Genomic DNA, 8715 nt, shown 5'->3' with positions numbered 1-8715 from the left:
AGACTCCTTTTTATATGCTTCATGGTTTTCATTTTGATTACAGTTCGTTGCGTGTCTTTGGTTCCAAATGTTTTCCGTACATTTGGGACTCTAAGGCACATAAGTTTGATCCAAAGTCTTGCTTATGTGTTTTTGTTGGTTATAGTGAGAAACACAAAGGGTATAAATGTTTTAATCCTAGAACTAAGAAATTTATTATAAGTCGTCATGTGTCTTTTGATGAGGCTGTTTTTCCTTTCAAATCTACTTCTGCTGATCCATCTTTTGCTCTTCAAGTTATGAATTCGTGGTTGCCTGCTTCTTCTAGTTTATGTACCGACTTTGATGAAAGTAATCAAAATGAGACTGTTTTTCCTTCTTTACAGGGGAGTGTGCCTTCTGAGATTGCTACCTCGCCAGACTCTTCTCATGCTCATAACACAAGTATTCTGCCGTCTGAAGGTGAAGCCACACAGGTCCAACAGCCTGCCGCAGTTGTGCCTTCTGCGGTGGTGTTGCAGCCCTCATCTACATCCTCAGTTCTGCAGCAAACAGCAGCTGATTTCACTGCTGTTCAGTCCCCAGTTCTGTCACATGTTACTGTTCCAGTGCCAACGGATGTTCCGGAGACTAGTTCGTCAGTTTTAAACCAAGTGGTGGTGGTGGCAGATTCGTCTGCTCCTGCACAAAGTTCCTATCAAGGTCCAGAGGAGCTTCGGATTGCAGACCAGGTGCAACAATGTTCAACAATACCAGACCAGCAATTGTTTGTCTCGAATGACCTTCCAGAGCAGCCCACAGAGACACATTCATTGGACAATGACCTTCCAGAGCAGCCCACAAAGACACATTCATTGGACTGTTCAGTAAGTGAGTCTCTCGTTTCTCAATTTGAAAAATTATCATTAACTGCACCAGGTAATTCTGCTTCTCTTGATGATACTATGTTTGATGAACATGCTTTGAATTTACCTTCTTCACATACTATGATTACTCGGTCGAAGTCAGGAATTGTTAAACCCTCTTTGCCCTTTCTTGAGCTCTGTCCACCAACTTTCTAAACCTTGGAGCTAATCCACAGACAAAATCTTGAGCTCTACGTCCCTCCCCAGAAAGATCTGTCAGCTTGTCAACTTTCCATCTTCTCACAAGGAATTCCAAAATATCAGCATAATCTTTAGCAGTGTAGACTCCAAGACGCTGAGCAACAGCTGAGTAGTGGTTGAAAAGGTTGTAGTCCTCGCCATCGTACATCAACTCAGCTGGCATTGATACTTTTTTCCTCATCATGTTAGCAAATGCCAAGATAGTAGTGTCTGGATCGATCTCAAATAGCTTCTCTACAATCTTAACATATGCAGTTTCATGGCGTTTCTCATCTGCAGCTATGGTTCCACAAATCTGTGCCAGTTTAATATCTCCCAGTTCTTTAGCTAGTTTTGCTGTGTTTCCATGGGAGATAAATGTAGCTCTCTCCTGGAACGAAGTGTAAATGAATCCAAAGTATGGGTTGCTCTCAAATTTAGAATCCATTCCACAGCCTATGAGATACTGAATTGTCTTCTCATCAATCAGAGAACATAAATACAAGTTAAGAATGTTTTATTTGGAAATGATCCACTTACGAGAACACTACAGGATTTTTCTCATGTCTACACGTCCAGAGAGATAAAGATACTTGTTGAGAAGATCTCCATGTCTATTCTCTTCAGCAGTCCATGCCCGAGTCCAAATTGCCCAAGGAGAGAGAGATGCACCAGTCTTATCTTGAATTCCATCCAGGGAGTTAAGTATTGATGGGTATGTTGGGACTGCTTCTTCTGTGATCATATCTCCAACTAAAACAACAAAATATTCATCAGAAAGTTCCTGAGTTCTTTCCCTTAGCTCCTTAATCTGATCGTAGAAGCCTTCAGAGTCAGGTTCCGGCAGAAAATCCTGCGGCTGCCAACATTTCTCAACAGGCTTTAGAAGGTTCAACAAGTTCTTCTCAGCCCAACCCTCCAAGGATTTGAAAATCTCAATCTTTTGAGGTGGCAGAGAATGAGTGACTTGAACATGCACCTTCTCTCTTGCAGCAGTAGTGGCCATCCAGATTTTGCAGGACTTAGCATTTTGGGTTGAGAAGGCTAATGGGTGGAGATTTAGAATCATTTTTTCTTCCTGATTTTCTGTCTAGATATGTGCTAAAGCTAACAATTTCTTAGAAAGAGAAAACTGATTTTTGTGATTGAATAAAGAAGTTGAACATGTCTTGTAAAGGAATGTAATAATAGTGAAAATTAGACGCAGTAATATTGTAATTTAATTAAAAATTAATTTAAACTATTCGAATTCATTTCAAATCTGATTATTATTATTTGAATAAAATTCTAATTCATTTAATTTTATATATTTTAATTAATAATTTATATAAAAAATATTTGCTTTAATAATTTTTATTTAAAAAATTTAATATTTCTAAAAAATATTTAAATTTTAATTTTTTATATTAAATTAATTATTTATATAAATGGATTCAGATACTGAATTTCCTACATATAAAATTCCAATCCGATCCGAACACATAATGAATATTAATTTTTAAATTTAAATATTTAAAATATAATTATTTAAATTCGTCCTAATAAAATTCAATCGAATCGAATATCTAAAAATATCAATCTGTTACCATCCTAGTCTTATATAAAGAGCAACAAAATTGGGAAGAAAGAAAAGAAATTATACAAGTCTTCTTTTCCATAACAAATGTTCTTAAATAAGTTATTCAACTCATCTCACTCTTCTTCAACTCTTTCTCCATGTGTTGTAATAAAAGCTGAAAGAAAGACAATTTTATATCCATCTTCTCCCTATAAAGGTTTGTATTAATTTTAGCCATTTAAAATTAAAATTGCTGACATGTTACTCACGTGGCTTTGGTATTATTTAATATATGGTTGCCCATGTGTCTGATAATAAAAAATCTAAACCATGTCAATTATAGTCCAATTTAAAAATTTCATCCCTTTTATTTACGGATTTACTAATTAAATTAATATTTTATTACTCTATTCAATAAAATTAATATTTTATTTCATTTTTTAAAATAAATTCTTATTATAATTAACATAATAAACAATATTATAAATAAATTTCCTATTATAAATTATTTTATTCAAAAAATAATTTTTATTTTCTCATTAGGTATCCAGCTGTTCTTAATTTGTTAAAAAATTGCCAATCAAGACTTGATACCAATTTTTATAATATATAATTTTAATCATTTCGCTAAATTTTTTTTGATAAATTATTATATAAATATGGTTTGATTCAGGTGAAGCTAACAATTTTAATAAAATTAAAAAATAAAATAAAATGATAAATTATATAAAGAATTAACTAAAATATATGATTTAGCTTTGATAATGGTAATATAGGTTTCATAAATAAAAAATAATTATTTTCCCTATTAATCGAGCAACCATATTAATATATTTTATTTCCTTTTCATCAGTTAAAATTATAAAAAAATTAGCTAAAATTATAAAACCACATGTATATTTAGCTAATAATATAGTTTATTATTATTATTATTTATAATTATATAATTAATATAATTAGCCGTTAAAGATTTTTAATTATATAATTTAATTAATTATATATGTTCAAAATCAAATCGAACTGAATAAACTAAAATTTTAGTATTTATAAAAATCGAATCGAATTAATTTTAATCAGAAATTGAATCGATCTGATTCAGTTTGATTCGGTTTAATTTGATCGATTTAAATTTTTAATAAAATTTTTATCTTTTACACTTTATTTTTAATATTTTAAAATTTAATTAAAATATTTTAATCTTAATATGATCTAATCTCTCAATATTATTATTACTAATCGGTTTATTATTTTATTTTTTTTATCAAAATCGAATCAAATCAAAATAATTAAAAAATTTAAAATTAAAAATCAAATCAAACTGAAATAAATAAAAAATTAAACTGAATTTTCATTCTATATATAATATTTTTATTTTAATTTTAATTATAAATATATACAAAATCAAGTTGTTTAGATTTGTTTAATTAATATGTATAATAGCTTTATATAATTTAAATTAAAATTAAATGATAATATATTAAGTATAAAATAATAATATATTAATAATTTGATGCAAATAATATTTTCTTTAAGAAAATAGTATCATAATTCTAGCAAAACAAAGTAGTTTTAAAGATTTTTGTAAGTTGCTATAGCAAGAAATTATGAAGAAGTGAATAATATAATATTGAATGTAGCTCCAATAATCCAATGAGCTATAATACACTGCTTTAAATAAAAAAATAATAACAACTGTTGTAGCAACTAAATAGGAGAAAGCGGAGAAAGTGGAGAAAATGACTGAGCTATTTCAGGTAATCAAACCCATTACCCGTGGGATCCTAACCACTAAGACTTATTCAAACTAAACATATTTACAATAATACACCTTATCTCTCCACAGCTCTAGCACATGGCATCCAGCCTTATAACTCCAGAGGAATATTTGCATCCTTATAACCCCTTAAGTCATTATCCCCCCTCAAACTTTGTCGGGGCTGTAGACAAAGTTTGTGACGAAATTGAGCCAGGCGAGCCTTTGTCATGGGCTTTGTAAAAATGTCAGCCAGTTGTAATGACGATGGAATATGCTTAGTAGTTAAAACCCCTTGAGCAACGCATTCTCTTATATAATGATAGTCCAGAGCAATGTGTTTGCTACGAGCATGTAGTACAGGATTAACAGTAAGATACAAGGCACTTAAATTGTCACCATGAAGAACCGGAGGATGATGGATGGGAACTCGTAAATCAGCCAATAAATAGCCCAACCATGTGAGCTCAGCGGCAGCATGAGCCATAGCGCAATACTCCGCCTCGGTGCTGGAACGAGCCACTGTATTCTGTTTCTTGGCACACCACGAAAGTATATTTGAACCTAGAAAAGTACAGTAGCCGGTGGTGGATCTCCGAGTAGTTGGACAACCAGCCCAATTTGCATCAGAAAAAGCACTAAGAACAAGTGAAGTGTTAGCGGTTAGAGATAGGTCGTAGTGAATAGTGCCTTTTAAATAACGTAAAATCCGCCGAACAAATTTTAAATGGGAGACGTCAGGTGTGTGCATAAACTGAGAAACGTAATTCACACTAAAAGAAAGATCAGGCCGGGTCAGTGTAAGATACTGCAAAGAACCAACAAGGCCCCGGAAATAGCGAGGATCAACAGTTGTGTCATCTGGAGTGGAAACTGTGTTTTGTACCGAAGGCATAGGCATAGGTCGACAATCTAACATTTGAGCACGCTTCAGAATAGAATGAGCATAATGAGTCTGTGATAAATGGAGCCCAGTGGGTGTAGTGTGAATCTGAATGCCCAAGAAATGATGTAACGGACCGAGGTCCTTCATAGAAAATTCAGAATTTAAGACCTACAAGAATGATTGAACTAGAGGAGGGGAAGAGCATGTGAGGAGCATATCATCAACATAAATTAAACCAAAATTCCTATCGATGAGTGAAAAATGAAAAGAGAAGGATCGGCAAGACTGCAATAGAAACCATATTTAATTAAAAAAACACTTAATCGATCAAACCAGGCACACGGTGCCTGTTTTAATCCATACAATGCATGCTGAAGCTTACAAACATAAGAGGGATGCGCAGAATCAATCATTCCAGGAGGTTGTTCCATATAAATATTCTTAGAAATGAAACCATGCAGAAAAGCATTTTTAACGTCAAGTTGACGAATAGGCCAACCCCGAACTAAAGCAACAGTTAAAACTAAACGGATGGTACCAGGTTTTATAACGGGTGAAAAAGTTTCAGTGTAATCGACACCGTCAAGTTGATGGAAACCCTTAGCAACTAAACGAGCTTTCAACCGTTCTAATACACCCTCGGTTCCATTTAGCTGGATTTTTGGCAGAGAAATTTAAATATCAACACTTCAGCCATCTGCATTTGTTATGTATGTTTGAGCTGATAAGCATAATTCATCATCCTCATAATTTCACTACTTGTTTCTATCAATAAGGATGTTAAATATGCATTTAAAAGAAATAAAGGAAAAAGAGAACTTCAGGCTCTGGAATTTCTAGTTTCATCAATCTTCTAGCCACAAGGAAATTACTACCAGTCAATACCAGATGAGATATTTACTCAACATGCCCTTAGAGTAATATTCAGCAATACTAATACCCTTATTAAAAAGGCGTAAGATGTTGTTTAGCCCTTGAATTATATTTAAAGGTAGAATTAAATCTCTAAACTTTTTAAAGGGATAAATACATTTTTGAATTAATTTAAATAAATATAAATAAAATATAAAAAAAGTCTAAAATTAATTTAGAGATATGATCGTTAGCCACATGGACAATAACCATTAACGAACGTTTATGGCTAAAAAATATAGCCGAAACCATTCAGTTCTCCCTTCTTTTAAAATTTTACCGTCATAGACAATCCATTTTTATCTATCCCATAACTTTTCACTATTCAATTTTTGCCAAAATCTCTCATATTCAAGATTTAGAATACTTTTTTTACCTAGAAAATTAGTGAATTTTTATTTTTCCAGAATTTTATGTGTTTGAAGAGAAAATCGAGATGATTAGTACTTGGAGCGAAAAAAGGATTTTTATAGAAGCTAGATGATTTGCCTCGATAAACTAGAACACATTTGTAACGAGAGCCAATTTGATCGGGTCATAATAGAAGTACAATAATTTGAGAAATCGATTATTATTGTTCTATTTTTTTTAGAAGGTGATTTTTCTTCATTGATTTGTTTAAATTTTTATTTTTATTCCATCATTTATTTAAATCGCTTTTCATTTATGATTTTGTGAATTTTATTTTTCCTTCTTTTACGGATGACTTTATGTGTTGTTTATTACCTTCATTGTATTATTGCATATGGGATTTGCAGCTTTACATATTTTCTCAACACGAGTTCATCTCTTCTATTTTAATCTCTCTCAAACGTTTGGCTTGCATGAAGTCATCTTTCTGGATTTTCCAATATTAACTCCCTTATTTGCTTTGATATCACCATATTAGAGAAAGCACAGTTGTGCTTATGCCGGAAAGCAACCCGCTTGTAGCTCCTTGGTGGGACCACATCTTTTTAAGCTAAATTTTGTTTGTCGTTATGTTAATTTTATTTTATTTATACCTATTTAAATTAAATTGGTTTAGGAGTGTCACTACAAAATAACAGACTATCAGCGACGAATTTTTCCGTCGCTGATAGTCTGAAATCCGTCGCTAAAACTTTCAGCGATGGATTTCCGACGGACTCAAATCCGTCGCTTAAAGTCATGTCGCTAATTTTTTTGACGGACCAGGCTTCTGTCGGAAATATTAGCGACGGATTTCCGACGGACCTTAACTCTGTCGGATAAATTTGCGACGGATAATTTCGTCGGAAAAGTTTAGCGACAAACGTTTTTCGTCGCTAAATCCGTCAGAATATCTAAATTCATCCGATGAACAATCCGTCGCTAATCTGTCGGAAACAATTAGCGACGGAAATTTTCCGTCGGAAATCCGTCGGAAATATTAACACGTTTTAATAAATATTCTCACAAATCCGTCGCTAATCTGTTAAAATTCGATCACAAAAAAAATTTCCTGCTTTTATTTAGATATTTCCTGTATAATCAAATAATTTATAATTAAGAATCATATTGAATATAAATCAAATATCATTCATAATAATTATAATCAATGTTCATAATACTTAACAATATTCATAAAATTTAAAATAAATTCAAAATATTTAACAATGTTCATAAAATTTAAAATAAATTCATAATACTTAACAATGGTTATAAAATTTAAAATAAATCCATAATACTTAACAATGTTCATAAATTTTAAAACTAATCTATGAATTTGTTGAACCATCTGATAGAGAAGTAGGATCTGCAGTTGTGTTATGCGGTGAAGATATTTTTTTGTTCTTCAATGATTTCATCTGATCTTTTATTTGCTTTTCTATCTGCACTCGCATTTGTTCTTGTATTTGCTCTTACATTTGCTCCATGTCTTGTTTCATTTTGATCCGGTTTTGCTCTAATATTTGTTCAACCTCCTCTAAAGAAAACATAGTTTGAGAAGGTCCTCCAGGATGAGCTGATGTGCATGAGAAGGAGGTAGTTGGAGTTCCTGATTTTGCAATATCAGAAAATCTAAAATCATAAACTCTTCCTTTACTACTTCCAGAAATTTCAATTCACTTATTCAAATCAAAAGCAAACTGACTCTCACAATTGTCATTCACATTTTCAGCAATAGCACTCAAATAAGCTTCCTAAGTAAAAAAAGAAAACATAATAAACATTTCATTAACCATACACAACTAATGATAACATAACAAATAGAAAAATAATGTGATAACAATAAATAAGCAAAAAAAAACTTACATCAACTCGTCGTGATTTTTCATCAATGAAAACACCTTGACTCCCCTTTTTTGTGTGAGTTGCACGAAATAGTTCAAGTTGAGTTGGTTGCCTACCCAACTTCTTTGCCTACGAAAAAGAAATAATCACACAACACAAGATGCATGGATAATTTCTAGCCATCTATATAAAAACTGAATTGTATAAATAAAAGTAAGAAATAAAAGAGTTATACCAATCTATTCTCATGAACCTCCAGTTTTATTGAACCATCAGAGTGTTTCGTAATAGTCCCATCTTTTTCTAC

General features: G+C 32.0%; 1 pseudogene; it reads right to left on the bottom strand.

Moving 5' to 3' along the window:
* Positions 1-988: 988 nt before the first annotated feature.
* On the bottom strand, positions 989-2133 carry LOC110613358 (annotated as a pseudogene).
* Positions 2134-8715: the final 6582 nt, after the last annotated feature.

This window comes from Manihot esculenta, chromosome 4 (genome assembly GCF_001659605.2).
Source record: "Manihot esculenta cultivar AM560-2 chromosome 4, M.esculenta_v8, whole genome shotgun sequence".
NCBI lineage: Eukaryota > Viridiplantae > Streptophyta > Magnoliopsida > Malpighiales > Euphorbiaceae > Manihot > Manihot esculenta.
The sequence above is the reverse complement of the archived record's forward strand: the minus strand, read 5'-3'. Positions and strand labels throughout refer to the sequence as shown.